The following is a 17,267-nucleotide window of genomic DNA, read 5'->3' on the forward strand; positions in this document are numbered from 1 at the left end:
CACCTTTCCACTCACCTAGCCAGTCGCCAATTCATCCATCTACCCTCATATCTACCTGCCCAGCTACCACCATTCAATCACTCATAAATTCTATCCATCCATCCATCCATCCATCCATCCATCCATCCATCCATCCATCCACCCATCCACCTACCTACCCTTCATTTATCCACCCATCTATCCACCCTCCATCTCTACTCAATCCATCCACCTTCAACCCATTCATCCACTGTCCATCTCTCCATCCATCCACGCATTTGTATCCATCTATACACTCTCCATCCATCCATCCATCCATCCATCCATCCATCCATCCATCCATTCATCCATCTGTCCTCTCTCCCTTCCTCTACTCAACCTCTTTCTACCTATCCACCACCATTCATCCACCCACCCTTCATCCACCTGTCCATCCATTCAGGCAGCAAGTATTTATCGACTGTTATGTACATGCCAGCAGATGCTGAAATTTGGGGTGCTAATGTTAGTACTTCAACTGTTCAGATCATAGAGGAAAATATGTTGCGAACAGCTTTCAATCAAGTATCCTAACAGAAGCCACCAAGGAGCAAACCCTGATGCTGACCGACGTCCCATCACCACAGTGCTGTGTAAAGAGGTTCCCAGAGCGTGACTGAGATAGAGCCTTCTGCCTTTCCCTGGGAAACAGGCCCAAGCGACAGAGGCTTCTCTTAGGGGTAAGCTGCTGGGGGCTATGCAGGGCTCAAGCCCAGGAGCTACCAGCACGCAGCAGATACCATAGACACCAGCATGCACGGTTGTGCTGGCCAAGCGTGGAGGGAAGACTGCAGGAGTGGAGACAGGGTGGCTAGCACAGGAGAGTTCCTGTAACTGGGTCTTCAAAGACCATAGTGTAGCATTTAGACAGCAGCTGGGGACAGGGCCCCAGTCCAGGGCTGCTACATGCTGGTTTAGTCTGGTGCCTGGTGATAGAGTGTCTGTCTCCTTTCGTAAACTCCTCCCAGACCTGCGCGTGGGTTCTAAACAACCCGATCTGGCTTCAGCAAGAACCTGGCTGAGGTGGGATAGCTGGAAGCCCCACCCAGGCCAGCCAACACCTTGAATATGTTATCAGCCTCATGCCCCAGCCGCCTGGCCAGCCCTCAGCAGGAACCCTGTCAGATACACCTGGCCAGAGTCCCTCTTACCAAGATGTCTCCTCCTGGTCGCTCTCTAGCCTGGATGCAACGCCACCACCCTGCCCTGACTGGGCACGGAGCAGAGCTCCCGACTGCAGTTGTTCTGAAGAAAACTCGATCTTCCTGCTCTAACTAGTGTCTGACTCGGGCTTTCTTGGACACCAGTGTTCTGGAATATGACAGATACGTGCCTGGACTGATGCCATCTAGGGCTTTGGATATATACTGGAGCCCTTTAGGCTGTTCTTGTGAGCAGGATTCAAAGGGAAAGGAAAACCACACAGATTAGAGAAGCAGCCTGCCAGCTTAATTGACGATATACCAGTGGGCATGTGAATCTATTTACTCTTCCTTTTTTGCGTATGTATGTGGTATGCATGCATGTATGTTTGTATGTATGTGGGCACATGTATGTGGGTGTGTATATGCATGCACATGTGCATGTGGCGGCCAGAGATCAATGTCAGGTGTCTTCCTCAGTTGCTTTCTACCTTGCTTTTTATATTAAATTTTATTTCATATTAACTATAACAGGTTATTCTTTTTTATCCTTTCGTCCCTGCTCCTGTTGCCCTGGAGGCCCTCTTCAGCGGGGCTATGGTCTTCACTGTGGGGTCATGAAGGCCTCAGTCAGTCCCTGTGGGATAGCAGGGGGACCGTGCCTCAGGGTATTTCTACCCACTCTGTGGCTCTTACAGTCTTTCCACCCCATCTTTGGCAATGTTCCCTAAGCCATGCAGGCCTGTTGACAGTCTAATTTAGTGTTGAGTTTTCTGTAGTCTCTGGGTTTCTGTTTTGATAGGGAGAGAGAGAGAAAGAGAGAGAGGGAGGGAGGGAGGGAGGGAAGGAGAGAGAATTAGCAATCAAACTTCAGATGCATGTGCCACCTTGTGCAACCTTGTGCACTTGCGTCACCTTATCTGGCTTATGAGGGACCTGGAGAGTCGAAACTGAGTCCTTGGGCTTCACAGGCAAGTGCCTTAACCGCTAAACCATCTCTCCAGCCCCATGCCAGAATTTTATGTGGGTGCTGGAGATCCAGACTCAGATCCTCATGCTTGCATGGCAAGCACTTTACCCAGGGTGCAGGGAGTGGGGAGAGGGCTCAGCAGTCGGGAGGATAGGGAGACGGCAGAGCTCGGTCATGGTGAAGCATGCACGCTGCCCCAGTCAGTGTCGGGCGTTTCCATCTGCGAGCACAGCTGGGTGGGTGAGGGAAGGCCTGGCCTGATGGGAGCGCTAGGGGCTGGATCCAAGGCGTCCCGGGACCCGTGGGGGAGGTACAATGTGACACGTGCAGTGCAAGGAGCCGGAGCCTGGCAGACAGAGGAAGGGACACCTCGGTGGATGGGATCTGGGGGTTCCATCGAAGAGCTCTGGCGGTGGCTAGATGCATGGTGTGGTCAAGGAGCCACTTGGCTGGCCAAGGAGGAGAGGGAGTTGGTGGCACAGGCGGGCTGTGAGGCAGCGCGTGTTTGGGGAGGAGCTCATTCCCAAGATGGAGACTCTGTTCTTCCTCCTGGCGGGTCCTCCTCAGGGGACAAGCTGGCCCCAGAGGCACCCCACATCCCAAGATCAGAGTTGAGCCAAGCTGGGGTGTGGAGGCTACAAGGTGTCTATGGGATAAGTGGGTGGGCAGAGATCACATAGCTTTGCAGTGTGACTGTGAGCTGACTTGATCCTCACCATGTCCTCCCGGTTCCAGGGTGAGGCATGTCCCCCTGGGTCCCAGGGTGAGGCTGGATCCCTTGGCTCCTCTCCGTGTGTGGCACTTGTCCTCTACCTGGCTGGGCCAAGGGCAGAAGAGGTATGGTTAGTAGGGGCTTGGCCCCTTGGTCCCATGTGCACATGCATTAGACCCCATGTTAGACCTCTGTCTACTTATACTGGTGGGGACTGCACACAGCCAGGGTGGCTGGCCATGGTGTGCCTCTGACTGCACTCACAGCTTCCAGGTATGGACCCAGTGGTGGGCCATTCCAGGAACAAGCTCTAGACCCTGCAAGTGCCACCTACTTTGCCAGGTGAGGGGGTAGGAGCTGTGTCTGCTGGAAGTGTAGGCTGCTGGGGTGCCTGGCTCGGACCTAGTAAGCAGGTGACCAGGGTGGCAGCTATGCAAACTGGACAGACACGCATTTGCTTTCTAGAGAGAGGCAGGGTGCTGAGGCCAGGGTGCTGAGGTTTTGGCTCCCATGAGGCTAGCTGGTGAAATGCTGTGGGCCTGAGCGCTGCTTCCTCTATTGGATGCTTCCTGAGGTGCACCGCTGCTGGGAATCCCACGCCCTGCTGTCTGGCTCAGGGCCCAGAAGCTTCTGGGATATGGTGTGAGAACTACCCTTCCCTGTTCTCTGCCCTGTTCCGTGCCTCTCAGGGGCAGGACTGTGGGGGCCACTGAGAGATGTCTTGTTCTATGGGGAAAGGTCAGTGATTCTGGTGAGGGGTCCCAAGCTTTGTAGGCATCTGACTCTTCCTACTGGGTCCCTGATTATTTGGTTCCAGTGACCAACATCTGCAGAACCTACCTCCACATGGGTTGGGGTGGTCCCCCTGTGGTGTCTGGGGTCAGGCCTAAATAGCAAGGACTCCAACTGTGGGGGGGGGAGAATCTCCTGCAGACACCCTTCTGCTGGGCTACCAGAGGCCCCAGTGACAGAACTTCATGAAAATCACATAGAAAGTGGAAAGAAATGATAAGCCCTCCCCTCCCAGCCCTGGCCCAACCCCAGCCCACAGTGCCGGGCCCTGGGTTGGGTGGCCCAGCTCTGGATGTTAGTAACTGTCATTGATAGCGTCTGCTGCTGGTGACATTTATGGTGCCCTGGGGACATGTTCCATGCCAAATAGCTCAGCAGGGTTCGCAAGTGGAGGATGAGCATGTGAAATCTAGGACTGCAGCGGGGGCTGTAAAGGTTTTATTGTGAGGCACCTGGGAGCATGGTCCATAGGAGGGGGCTCCCCAGGCCTCCCCGGCAGCCCCCACCCCACTCACCACGGTGAAGAATGCTGTGCTGGGGAATGGTGGGTGGAACTTGGCATCTCGCTGCTTCATGCACCGGCCCAAGAGTGGTGTACAACGCATGCTCCTATGTCACACAGACGTAAAGACAACAGAGCGGCCTGTCTCTCTTGTTGAGGGCAGCTGGGCAAACCTCTACCTGGAAGTCTCCTAAAGAGCTTCTTATGGGAACAGGAACCCCAATGGGGCCACGAGGTGTTCCTGTTTGAGGAATGGTGCCTATGTGTATGTGGGGCTGAACCCATAGGAGGGACTCATGCTCAGGGCAGAGCTTGGAGGCCCTGGAAGGACAGAAGGGAGGGGCTGGGTTTCCCCATGTCCCAGAGATGGTCAAAAGCCGTCCACTGGGCTAGAGGGATGACTTAGTGGTTAAGGCATTTGCCTGAAAAGCCAAAAGACCCAGGCTTGATTCCCCAGGACCCACGTTAGCCAGATGCACAAGGGGGCGCACGCGTCTGGAGTTCATTTGCAGTGGCTGGAGGCCCTGGCACACCCATTCTCTCTCTCTTTCTTTCCCTCTTTCTCTGTTAAATAAATAAATAAATATTTTTTAAAAAGCCATCCACTAATTTGAGTCTCTGGTCACCAGGATTCCATGCCCCCCGCCCCAATGTCATCATGGGCCAGTCAGGCAAAAGAACAGTTGCTATCCAGAGGAGAGAAGTCTAGGATATAGCCTCTCTTTGGAATCCAGGAGACATGCCTCACCTTGAGACCTGGACCAGCCTGTGGCTTGGGGACCAATACAACAACACAGACACACCACAAAGTTGTGTGATCCCTGCCCAGGTCTATGGAGACACTACCTCCCCATAAACTTCTGGCTGTCCCCCATCTATCACCTTATGCTTCTGGCTGACCTTTGGATGATCCTTCTGCTGACCCCTGGCTGTAGAACCAGCTGATCCCCTGATGAACTCCTGTTTGACCTCAACTGACCCTAGCTATCTGAGCCAGCCCTGTCTCCAAGCCCCATGGATTGCTGCATTGAGTCCCTCAGAGTCTAAATGAAGTGGGACACAACCTTGCCCTGTCCGAAGCCTTGACTCCTCATCCGTGGAGGGACTGACTTAAGGGGGTGTGCCCTGGTCAGGGTGGGCAAGAGTCCCCACTCCTGTGACAGGAGAGGAAGATCAAGTGGCCAGGCCTGCAGGCTCTGGGATGATTAGCATGTCCCAAGGTACCTGGCAAGACCATGTGCTAAGACTCCAGGGCAAGGCCAGATCCCCAGGTGCTAGAACAGTGCCATGTCCCAGATCCTATAGCATGCGGTGTCCCTAGACTCTAGGGCAGGACCGTGTCCTCAAGCCTCAGAGCAAGGCTGTGCCATGTGGCTCCTCTTCGTGTCTCCCATCCTTAGCCTCGCTGGGTGGTGGACAGAGGGGAAGATCCTGCCTACTGCAGAGCCGAATGTATGAGGGGAATGGCCTTGGCAGGTGGGCACCCCTCTGCTGGACACAGAGCCACCGAGGGATGGTCAGAGACTGATTCCGGAGGTTGCGAGACCAAGAGCCTGATCTGTGATCGGCCTCTTCAAGCAGGCGTCTGAGCTCTGGCTGAAACATTTCCAGGTGGTGGGAGTACAGTTTCACAGTTCGGGCCTGTGGGACACAGGATAGAACCCCTATTCTCCTCAGGGCCACAGCTTGGCTATATGCCTCCCCCCGCCCTTTGAGATGAGCCTGAAGTTCCAGGGTGTCTCTGCAGGGCGCTTTCCTTACTTCATCCACCACATGTTCTAGTCCCTGGGGCCCTAGGGTCGGGCCTGGGGATCTTCTCAGGTGGTGTTTGGTGGTGAGGGGTGGAGGGGTGGCTGGGACTCAGCTTCAGGCCCACAGAAGCAATGTTCTCCAAGTTGAGGCTCACTTTCTCGATGTGTGGGTGGCGAAAATGGAACTCAGGGGTAGGACCAGCATGGGAGCCTCATCCCACCCCTCAGCACACACAGAGGTCTCCTGGCTTCTTCCTGACCTCACCCTGGCCAGCCTTCCTGGCCCCCCACCCCACCTGGCCGCTTCATCCAGATACTTCCTGGTCCATTCAGGCCACAAGCCAGCTGCTGACCCAGAGACAGAAAGAGATGAAGACAGAGAAATGGACACACATACACACCACACAGAGGATACAGACTGAGAGACAGAGAAACCAAACCAGAAAGACAGAGTTGAGGTGGAGTCTGGGAAGTAGAGGTTCAGGGGTGAGCTGGCTCTGCCCCACCCCACCACAACGGCCCCTTCTTCCATTTCACACGGATGCTGGAGTGAGGGTTCAGCCTGGACGATAGGGTGGAGTTATACTGCCGCTTCTCTACCCTGCTTTTTGGTCCTCCACATAGCTGTCTTGAGGATCTCTACCCTGAGTGTCTCTATCCTTTCATCTCATGCCATCCAGCCTTCTCCCTGATGCCCCAATCCAGAAACCTGGGGCTATGGCCTCTCAGTTAGTCTCCCCTGCCCCTATATGCTCTGTCCCCTTGGCCAGTGGACTGCACTGTCCTAAGACCTAGGAACCCTCCCCAGCCCTCCAGACCTAAGTTCCCAGACCCTAGTGCGCTGTCTGCAGGCAGATTCTGGGATTGTGTGTCAGGGCTTAGGGTGAGGGTTCTGCCCTTGGTGCCTTCAGAGAGGCTGCTCGTCAGGAGAGGGCCCTCTGGACTCATGGTGTTTCTCCAGCTGGCCTTGGACATGGAGGCCTCATGTGCTCCTTTATGGGGGGAGAAAGAGAGAGAGAGAGAGAGAGAGAGAGAGAGAGAGAGAGAGAGAGAGAGAGAGAGAGAATAGCCAGAGCCAACAGCCAGGAGCCCAAAGGGAGCCTAGGAACTGGCAGCAGGAGGACCACAGACCTCACAGGGCTCAGGCCTTTCTGTGAGGATGGGGGCAGGGCCAGGCACTATCTATGTAAATACTGCACTCAGTTGGATTCTCCCAAGATGAAATCATGCTGGGGTGGTTGGGGGGGAGTCTGGGGAGCTGGCCAGGATGGCTGGGCTGGCCTGGAGCTACACAGGCCCTCAGTGAGCAGAGGACCACAAGGGGAGGTGTGTTCGCCAGCTGCCAGGAGCTGACTGTGGCTTAGCCATCCCCAGAGAAGTAGCAGGCAGAGACAGCTACCAGAGGGCCCAGGGTCACCCACTGGACTCAGACCTCCTGCTCCAAGGCCTATGGGAAGGAGGGTCAGGGCTCTGCTGCCCCTGGGAGCCCAGCAAGGCTCTCATGGGATTTGGATTCACTCCACTGGATGTGATGTAGAAGAGAAGGCGTGCTGCAATTGCACCTGGATGGAGAGCAGTTCCATGCCTGACTTGCTTTCCAAAACGTCTGTGCTCGAAGGTCAGGGGACTATGAGAGGTCTTAATGCCCGCAAGGACACTAGTATTGTTTAGCCCACTCACTAAGAGCCAATTGCAGCCCCAGGCCCACCCAGCTCCCCAAACATGTGGGATCACCTCAGGGCATGGGGGCACTTTGGAGGTTAGGACACTGAAAGGTCATGTGGGGTCCCCTCAGAACATGAAGATGTTGCGGAGGAGTGGGGACAGGATTCTTGTGCCAAGTGTCTGGTGGACACTGAGACCTGGTCATTCTGCATTAGGACAACATTCAGCAGTCCTCCGGCCTAGCCCTCTATTCCCAGCAGTGGAGGCAGCCATGTCACTGGCTGCTCCTCACAGCTATGCTCTGGCCCTTGGACCTAAGTCCCTCACAGGACAATTGGTGGCCTTCCATGGTAGTGAGGGGAGGGTGTTTGGTCACTGTGGTTACAATCTGGACAGGAGCTGTATTCTCCCACACAGAGGCCATGGGCTAGGCTCGCTCTCCTCACCTGTCTGAAGGCCATCTTCCCCAGCAAGCAGGATACAGCGACTTCTTGTCCGCCCCACCAGCTTACATTCCTGGCCCAGGATAAAGGCATCTTTGCAGCCTCTGCCTTCCTCCTTACTTCTGCCTACCTGAGGATGGACAGCCCTCTGTCTTAGCTCTTAAGACAGCCCAGAACTAGCTCCTGGGGGCCAAAGGGGGCAGCCATGCCTGGCTTCCCACTTGCTCCTTCTAGACCTTTCTGCAGTGCTGTTGAGGTTGACGATGCCCCCTCCAGGTCATCACTCACCCCTCACCCCCACTCCTGGCTCTTCCGATCTTTCCTCAGTAGCCTGGAGATTCCAGATGACCCCTGGGTGGCTGCAGGCCGCTGTAGTTTAGTCACCACAGCCTGTTGTCCTGGTCCCTCTGCTTTTGCTAGACCCCAGACATAGGTCACATGCCAGCCAGCTCCCTGCAGACCGCTCCTGCCAGGGCTTGGTTAGGACTCATTCCTGCTCCCTGGCACCCAGGGCTTGCCCTCAATCACTTCCCGGCCCTCCCTTGCTCCCTGGGATCCCTTTCACTTTGGCACCTGGACTGTCTGATGTCTGGGCCTCAAATTCCTTGGGTGGGGCCGAGGGGGGGAGGTCCTCATCTCTCCTAGATGCTCTGGGGCCAGAGACAGACCTAGGGGTGCATTATGAGCCCAGGCTTGGGCTGTTACCCAGAAAGGGCAATGGACAGGTCCTGAGGTCAGCCTGGCACAGCAGCAGTGAGGGTCTAAGCGTGTGGGAAGCCGCCCCATGACAGCCATTAGCCATCATGTTTTTCTGGTTTGTTTTGTTTTTTTGCTGGTCCTAAATGTAATAGTTCTCTTGCAGCCCTCAGAAAGCTGGAAGAAGAAGGAAACCATGCACTTGGGCCTCTCCAGGCCCCTCCTGCAGGCATTCTGCTGCCTCCCTCACAGGCCCTCCTTCTCCCGCCCCTAGAATTCCCGGAATTCCTTCCCAATCCCCTTGCTGGGCTGGGGAGACCTGGCAGATGCAAGTCTCCCAGCAGTGGGGTATCCAGGCCTGGGCTCTCTCAGAGCCTCCCAAAGCTGCTTGATCCTGGTGCTCCTGAGATCCCCGCCCACACTCCTGGCTCTCGGTGGGGAAGGAGTCGTGAAGAGGACTGCTTTGGAGGCTGGGCTGGGAGACCGAGGCTCCACCACTCATGCTGGAGGACCTGATGGATCCTGGGCCCTGGGGTGATGGACCTGCTGTACTGGTATCTAAGAGTAGGTGGAGACAGAGAGAGAGAGTTGTAGGAGAGACAGAAACACAGAGACAAAGACAGACAGCCAGAGATAGAAAGACAGACTGGAGCTGTAGAGACAAGTACAGAGAGATAGAGAAGAGAGAGCCCCACAGGGCAAGAAGGAAGACAAAAACCAAAATGAGACAGGGCAAGAGAGGCAGGAGATAGAGACACTGGGTGACATGTTGACAAACAAAAATAAAAGAGACTGAGAGATGACACAGAGTGAAAGGGAGAGATAGAAACGACATTGAAACAGAGGTAGAGATAAGAAATAGAAAGAGACTGGGAAGCCAGGAGGGCCAGAGTCCCAATTGGGATCGCTCTGAAGATTTGTCCAGGGGGCAGATAGCCTGATAGGAACTTGTCCCGCCTACCTCCCAGCATGATGCGGGTTTTGTTTATTTGTTTGAGAGAGGGTCTCCTTTAGCCTTGGCTGACCTAGAACTTGCTATGCAGACCCAGCTGACCTTGACCTCACAACATCTCAGCTGCCTCTGTCTCCCTAGTGCTGGGGTGACAGGTGTATACCACCACACCCAGCTAGGGTGGGCCTTTCTTGTAGTGTCTACAAGGCCTCCACCTAGCAAGGTCCTTAGTCTTGTGGAAGACTTTAGATATTAATTTTCTCAATGTGAAGACAGAACACATTGTGGTTGCAAGGGTGTGTGTGTGGGGGGGGGATATTGCCATAGCAACAGTTGGTGATGCATTCCTTTTTAAAATATTTTATTTTTACTTATTTGAGAGAGAGAAATAGGCAGAGATATGCAGAGACAGAAATACACAGGTAGAGAGAGAGAGAGAGAGGAAGGGAGGGAGAGAAAATGGGCACACCAGGGACTCTAGCCACTGCAAACAAATTCCAGATGCGTGCAACCCCTTGTCCATCTGGTTTACATGGGTCCTGGGGAGTCGAACCTGGGACCTTTGACTTTTCAGGCAAGCGCCTTAACTGCTAAGCCATCTCTCCAGCCCCTGATGATGCATTCTTGATAGTGTCATTTGTAAGTGGACATCTGTAGATTCTCCAAGTCCCCTCTCACTTGCCTTCCTCACTGTAGCCCAAGGTGGTCACTGATTTCAGTGTACTCCCCTGTGAACCAGCTCCTTGAGACGCTCAGCTAAGGCCCTTCCAGAGTGCAGTTTCTTGATGCTGGTCTTGGGACTGGGTCACACAGCAGGTGCACCATAAACAGGAAGGGATGTATAGCGACCTCATTGGGCATCCCTCTTTCAGAATGCCTTTTGTAAACCTTCCAAGCTTTGGAAGCTCTCCCAGCACCATCCAAGAGTCTGTTCACCCCTCACCCCCACACTGTGGCATCCAATCAACTTGGCTCCCTGAAGGGCTCAGCCCAGACAAGGTCTTCCCCGCTGCCCAGGCTCCCTGCCTGCACCCTGCACGGCTGCAACCACTGAAACGTGTGTTATTTCACCTGCTAGATTCCAGCATTCCAGGGCAAGGCAGGGGAAGGTCATAAAAACGTTGCGGTAACCTATATATTATTTTTATGCTGGTGCTTAACACGGTGTCTTTGACACATGTGCGGGAGCCTGTCGTAAATCAAGCCTGGGTCCACCCGTGTGCCCACGCAGGGGGTCGCCTGGCCTCTCACACGTGTGTGCAGGCCTCAGCCGCTGCCCTCCTGGGAGCCAAGCTCCAGGCTGGCCTGGGGTCCAGCTGCTGGCTGCCGCCCCTTGCCTCCCACAAAGCTTCCCCGAGCCAGCCAAGGGGAGGGAAGTCAGGCTGGGAAGGTGTGGGCCAGAAAGGCTGAGGCAGAGCACATGCTGGATTTAGCAGCCACGGTGCTTGTGCGTGTCTGCGCAAGTGGACATGGGTGGGAATGTGAATGCACGTGTGTGTGTGAATACAGTTATGCTCAAGTGCTCATGCTCTGTGTAAGTGCGTGCTTGTGTGTATAGCGTGGGTGTGTGCTCATGCATGCTATGAGTGTGAGTGTGGGGGGCTTCTGTGCGTAGAAGTGTGCATGTGTCTCTGCTCGTGTGTGCAAGCAGGCTTGAGTGCATTCATGTGCTCATAAGTATGCATGTGTGTGTGCAAACATGACTGTGGAGGCGGTTGTGTTTCTGGGTGGTGTGAGCATTGCCTGCTGTGACGAGACCTGTTTACCTGCTGGGTCAAGACTTTTCCCTCGTCCACTGGATGGCATTGTCTGAAGTTCCACCCACCACGGAGGCTGAAGGGACCTATGAAGCTGGGGGCTCTTCTTACTAGCTCTCTGTGCCTCGGTTTATCCACCTTCATATAGAGGCTACTTCTAGTGTTTTGGGGGGATACGTTATAGACAGGCTGAGGGGCTGAAGGAAGGTAATACCTCCTTGGGGTGTTTTGTCCCCTAGAGGCAGACAGGGATGGATTGGTGGTCCCTTGGACTTACACCCTCCCCAAGGTAGTCCTCACTTGAATATGTGAGCCTTCTTACAGGTGAGTCTACACTCCCTGACTGGCCTCACCAGCAGAAATCCCACTTCTCTGGCCTAAGACCCCAGGTCGGGGCAGCATTTGCTGCCACACATGCGGCCACAGGACCTTCTGGTGTGCTCATAGGGTCGTGTCTTACTTCCCTATGCTGTGGAAGCTAGCTGGAATGCAAGTGAAGAGTCAGGGTTGGAGTGGCCCTACCTATGGAGTTCTGGGACCCAGGAGCAATACAACAATTGTGTGTGTGTGTGTGTGTGTGTGTGTGTGTGTGTGTGTGTGTGTACATGTGGTACACATGCCTTAGTGTGCATATGCCAGTGGGGTGGCAGATCATGTCCCTGGGTCTCCACCAGAGTCCTTTAAGGGTATACATTCTAGTTGCATGATGAACCCCTGAACTTGAGTGGCTGAACCTTGGTCCCCAATAATGACAAACCATCATTGTCTCTGTAATCCTCATGGGCCAGAATTTGGGGACAGCTATCTGATCCCCTGAGAGACTACCCGAAGTAGTCAGGGCTAGATGGAGAGAAAAGAACAGTTTTTGGAAAGGGGGAGAGAGGGCAATGTCTGGTGATTGACAGCTGAGTGGACCACTGCCTGTGCTCTGCATGTGTGTCACTCCAGGTGGCAGCTGGGACACTATGCTGATGAAGCAGAATGCCAGGTCCATGTAATATCTGCCACACTGTGGATACCATGGGCCACCTCTGCCTCTAGTCTATTTGGAGTTTCCAAAAAAAAGCTTCATTACTTTCTCGTTCAGATTCTGACCCCCAGGCAGGCTGAGCCAGAGACAAGACAAGCCAGAGAGAGAGGGACTTTAGGGGACCTCAACCTGTTGAGGACCTCTTGTATGATGGAAGCCCAGACCCAGGACTTCAGGTGAGGTTATGCCAGGGACTGTGGGGAGGATGTTTGACTGGGTCTGCCTTGGATCTTGCTCTGCAGACGTCCTGCAGGGTGAGGGTGAGGGTGAGGGTGCAGATGGCCCCTCACAGCTCTCTGCTGGCCACTCCTCCCCCTCCTTCCCCCTCTCTCTTTAGGCCACTGACCTCTGGGATGCCAGCAGGCCACGCTGCCCTTCCAGATTCTGCTTCTGGTGAAGGGAACTTCATTTCTAGGACGTTGACAGAGAGAGTTGCGAGCTGAGACAGAAAGGGGATCTTGAGGGGGTGCAAGGTCCTCTTCATAGCCCAATGGGTCAAGTGAAGGCATTTCTAAAAAAATCTTAGGGGAGCATAGGGAAGGAGAGAGGAAGGGTCCTAGGGGAGGTTCCATTGCCCTGGGGTAAATATGTCTGGAGTCAGGTGGGAGGAAATGAGGTGGGCACTTTGAGAAGGACAAGACAGGGGGATGATGGTCACTGGGATGGCTGTGGCTGAGTTAGGACCTTCAGAGGGTGTCCCACCCCCATAGTGGCCAGCTGCGAGTGAAGGTCTTTGACTCAGGGGAAAGTAAAACCCTAAGCAGGGACACCGTCCCTCGACTCCCCTGGCCCCAGAGCAGCCAGGACACAGGTGGCTGCAGGGGCAGCCTTGGCACCCAGCCAGTGCCCCTCCCCGCTGGCTCCATGCCCCTAGCTGAGCTGCCTTAGGAGGGACCTGCAGGAGGCATGGGGTTGAGGTGGGCAGGTGACCTCTGCTTCTTGGATGCTGTGCTCGGTTTGCCCTCCTTCCCAGGCTCCTGGGGTGTTGGCCACGCAGGGCGCAGGTGAGGTACAGACACCAGGCTGGCTGACCAGACCATCTGTGCCCTGACATCTGATGATGCCTGGCCAGGAAGGGGAGGGAGAGCCAGCCAGGGCTCACCGCCAGGCAGGCCCTACCTTGGGCTTTAGATACCTGGGCCCTGGGCTCTCAGGTTGGGTTCACAGCAGAGCAGGGTGGTACCTTCAGGCCTCGCTGGTCAGGGCTGCCGGGAACTTGTTCACAAGGGCTTTTCAGAGGTTACGTCTGAGTGTTGGGCATGGGGTGGGCAGCACAGATGAGTTTTTCAGGAAAAGCAGAAATCATGGATGAGACACAGCAAGAGCACCGGATGTCAAGAAGAGGGACGGTGCCTGGGGTCCCACATTGAAAGCCTGGGAGGAGGGCTGCAGGGGCAGGCCCCTCTCCTACAGACCACAGTTGGGGTGGCACTCGCCACTGAGGCTCTCCAGGGTCCCCCTGGCTGCAGCTTCACCCAAGTATTGGAGAGGCGGGGCTTGCCTGAGCTCTGTCAGCTGGGGTCCTAGTCTGGTCCCCCTCTCCAGGCTCAGGCAGACTGGAAATGAGGGTGGTGTGGGGGTTGTCTCTCTGCCATTGCCTGTAGCAAGCCATGAGCACACACACTCTCGCACATACATGCACACACATGGGCGTACACACATTTTATAAGGACATGGGATGGAGGTGGTGTCTGGCTTCCGCTCCGACGCAATTTATTAAGAAGGAAGACGAGGGAAAAGAGAAAGAAAAATAAATGAGAGTCTCCCACAAGGACCACACACGATGCCCTGGTGTGGCCACGGGGCAGGCCGAGCCCCAGCTGGCACATTGCTGCATCACTGCCACCTCCAAACCTGACCTCCATGGCAGCAGCAGCCCAGGGGGTGGGACAGGGGCCAGATGGGTCCAACTGTGAGTTCTTTACAGGGTTGCTGTCTGCAGCTGCCCTAGGATTGGGGATGGCAGGGTGAGGAGAGGGGTTTGGGAGACTGGACAAGTCCTGCCCCCTTGGTATTATTCTGGGTAGGACTTTGTTACCCCCTCACCCAGCAGACCTAGTGTTTGTCGCTAACATAGTCAGGGGCCCTTGGTAACCTCCCCAACACTGCCTCAGACAGAGCCTGGGTACAACACCCTGTCTTCAGGGCTCTGCATGCATGCTGGCATGGTCTTCCAGACACCCTCTCCCTGACAGGAGAACCCCCCCCCCAACACACACAAAGACCCCAGGCTCAGAGGTCCAGCTACAGTGGCTGAGGTCCACAGCCCAATCCCCACCCCATGGGGATAAGGCTAGGAGCCTTGGCTGTCTGTCCCCTCTCTCTGATGTCCCACCCCAACAGGTCCTCCTCCCCCTAGGGCTGTGCACCTGTGGGCTGTCAGGAGTCACAAAGCTTCTCCTAGGAGATGGGGGCATTTGGAACACCTGGGAGAAAGGGTGGGGTGAGTGACAGGAACCTGGCCTGAGACTTCTCCCCTGTGGGGTAGGTAGGACTTGGCTCCTGCTTCTGGGGAGGGGGGTCCCATCGTCACCATCTGAGGGGGTGGGCCTAGGCGGTAGCAGCAACCCAGGGCCCCCCCTCCCCAAGTGTGTCTGTCTCCTGTGCTTGCTTCTGAAGGAGACAATTACTGTAGAACTCTCTGGAAAAAATGTTCTCATTGTGAACATAAACAGGCGGCCCGGCCTCTGCCAGATGTTCCTGGAAATGTTTAGGACCCCAGTCAACATATGAAATTTCCATCAAACTTTTATTAATCAGGAGGCATTTGTTGTAAACCAACCCCAGCCCATTCCCTCTGGATATCCTGGAAGGGGTTGGGCCCACAGGGCCCTTCTAGTGCCTGGTCTCCTGCCTCCCCACCTGACCCCAGTAGAGGAGGGCACAGGGCCCAGAGGCCAGCAGGGACCAAGTACAGGGCCAAGTGCGTCCCTCCGTGGCCAAGGCCACTGCAGGCATGCACGAGTGGCTGAAATCCTTCCCACGCTCCCCGCTGCGCCCTGCCTAGGCAGGACCTGCATGAGTGCGGCTGGGCCGCCGCTGCAGAGGTTCTGGACGGCTCAGCGGTGATCTCTTTTATGGAGTGGGAGACTCATAAAGGACCAAGAGCCCCACTTAGGAGTTGAGAGGCTTGGCTGCTCCACAGCTCGGGGAGGAAGGGCAGACTAAAGGACTGGGAAGGAGAGGGCTCAGGAGGGAAGGGCTGAGGGGAGGGAAGTGCCGGGAAGGGGAGGGCTGTGGAGGGCTAGAGAAGGGAGGGCTAGAGAGCAGAGGGCTTGGGAGGGGAGGGGAAGCCTGAGGGGAGGCTGGGGTGGTGGGGTTACTTCTTGATTTCCTTCCTGTAAATGGATGGGGGCGACTCTATGCCTGTTCCATGGCCTTCTGGGCCAGGGCCCCATGTCATTGTCAGTGACTAGCCACCTCACAGGGTCACATGCATGTCCATCCCTGATATACTCCACCTGTGTCCTCTGCCCCCCTCAGAGATCCAGTGGACTCAGTCTGCCCTTCTGGCTAAATAAGGTAGAGAGAGGTCACCCTGACAAGTGGATATAATTGGGTCTAGGAGCTTCCCAAACAAAGCTGGGGAGTAAAGCCCCCTTGAGCTCCTTATCTGTTCTAGTGAGCCCCAAATTTCCACCCCCTGGCTTACTCCAGTCTATCCCCTCCTGCCAAGATCCTTCAGGGTTTGCAAGATCTCCTGTTGCCACCTGGGGAGCTAGCCTGACCTGGCAGCAAGGCCCCTTTCTTTCTGGGCTGACAGGGAGGAAGGAGCATCCGGCTGAATGGGTAGTGAGGAGACCTTTCCTTTTTCTCATTTCCCTGGAGCCAGAACTCTGCCCTGGCCCTCCTGCAGGTCTCAGGAGCCATCTTGGTGGTACTAAGGGACAACGTATGCAGTGTTGGGTCGGGGCTGGGGAGCAGGCCTGAGTCCGGCTCACCATGCCACTTCTCCTGCAGTTCACATTGGGTCAGCACTACAGGGGAAGGAGAGCACACGGGGGGGGGGGGGGGGGGTTGGACCCTGGGCACTGGAGACCTGTAGACACACCCCAGAAATGCCAAGCTCATTTCAACAACCTTCCCTTCCTATTGCCCTTACCCATGTAGGCATACTATTGCTCAGGAAGGGAGCAGATAGCACCTCTCAGGACCCCAGGATGGGGAGGTTGGAGGGTCAGTGTAAGGACGTTGTTCTTCTGCAAGGTTTAGGGGTTTCTGAGAGGGACAGGGAAGTATATTTTCTACAGCATACCCTCCTACTCCTAACCCTATACCTTTTTGTCTATTAGACTATTGGACGGGATCTTACACATGATCTCAGCCCTGTGCTCAGGAGACAGAGGTAAAAAATGTGGGCTTGACCATGAGGCCTTGATACCATGATGGGTGCTGTCTCTGAGCACTTGCCCTAAACTTGAAATAACACATATCTAGTGTTCATTTCCTTTTTGAATTGTTCAAAGTTAGTATAAAAAAATACAACTGATGGGCTGGAGAGATGGCTTAGCAGTTAAGCGCTTGCCTGAGAAGCCTCAGGACCCCAGTTCGAGGCTCAATTTCCCAGGACCCACGTTAGCCAGATGCACAAGGGGTCGCATGCATCTGGAGTTCGTTTACAGAGGCTGGAAGCTCTGGCGCGCCCATTCTCTGTCTCTCTTTCTGTCTCTCTCTCTGCCTCCTTCTCTCTGTTGCTCTCAAACAAACAAAAAAAAAAAATACAACTGAAATTTTGTGTGTGGATTTTTGTATCCTGCAATGTTTTAAGGTTGCCCATGACTTATAGTGATTGTGTGTGTATGTGTAGATCTTTTAGAAATGTGCACAGTATAAAATC

The sequence above is a fragment of the Jaculus jaculus genome, chromosome 6, assembly GCF_020740685.1.
Source record: "Jaculus jaculus isolate mJacJac1 chromosome 6, mJacJac1.mat.Y.cur, whole genome shotgun sequence".
NCBI lineage: Eukaryota > Metazoa > Chordata > Mammalia > Rodentia > Dipodidae > Jaculus > Jaculus jaculus.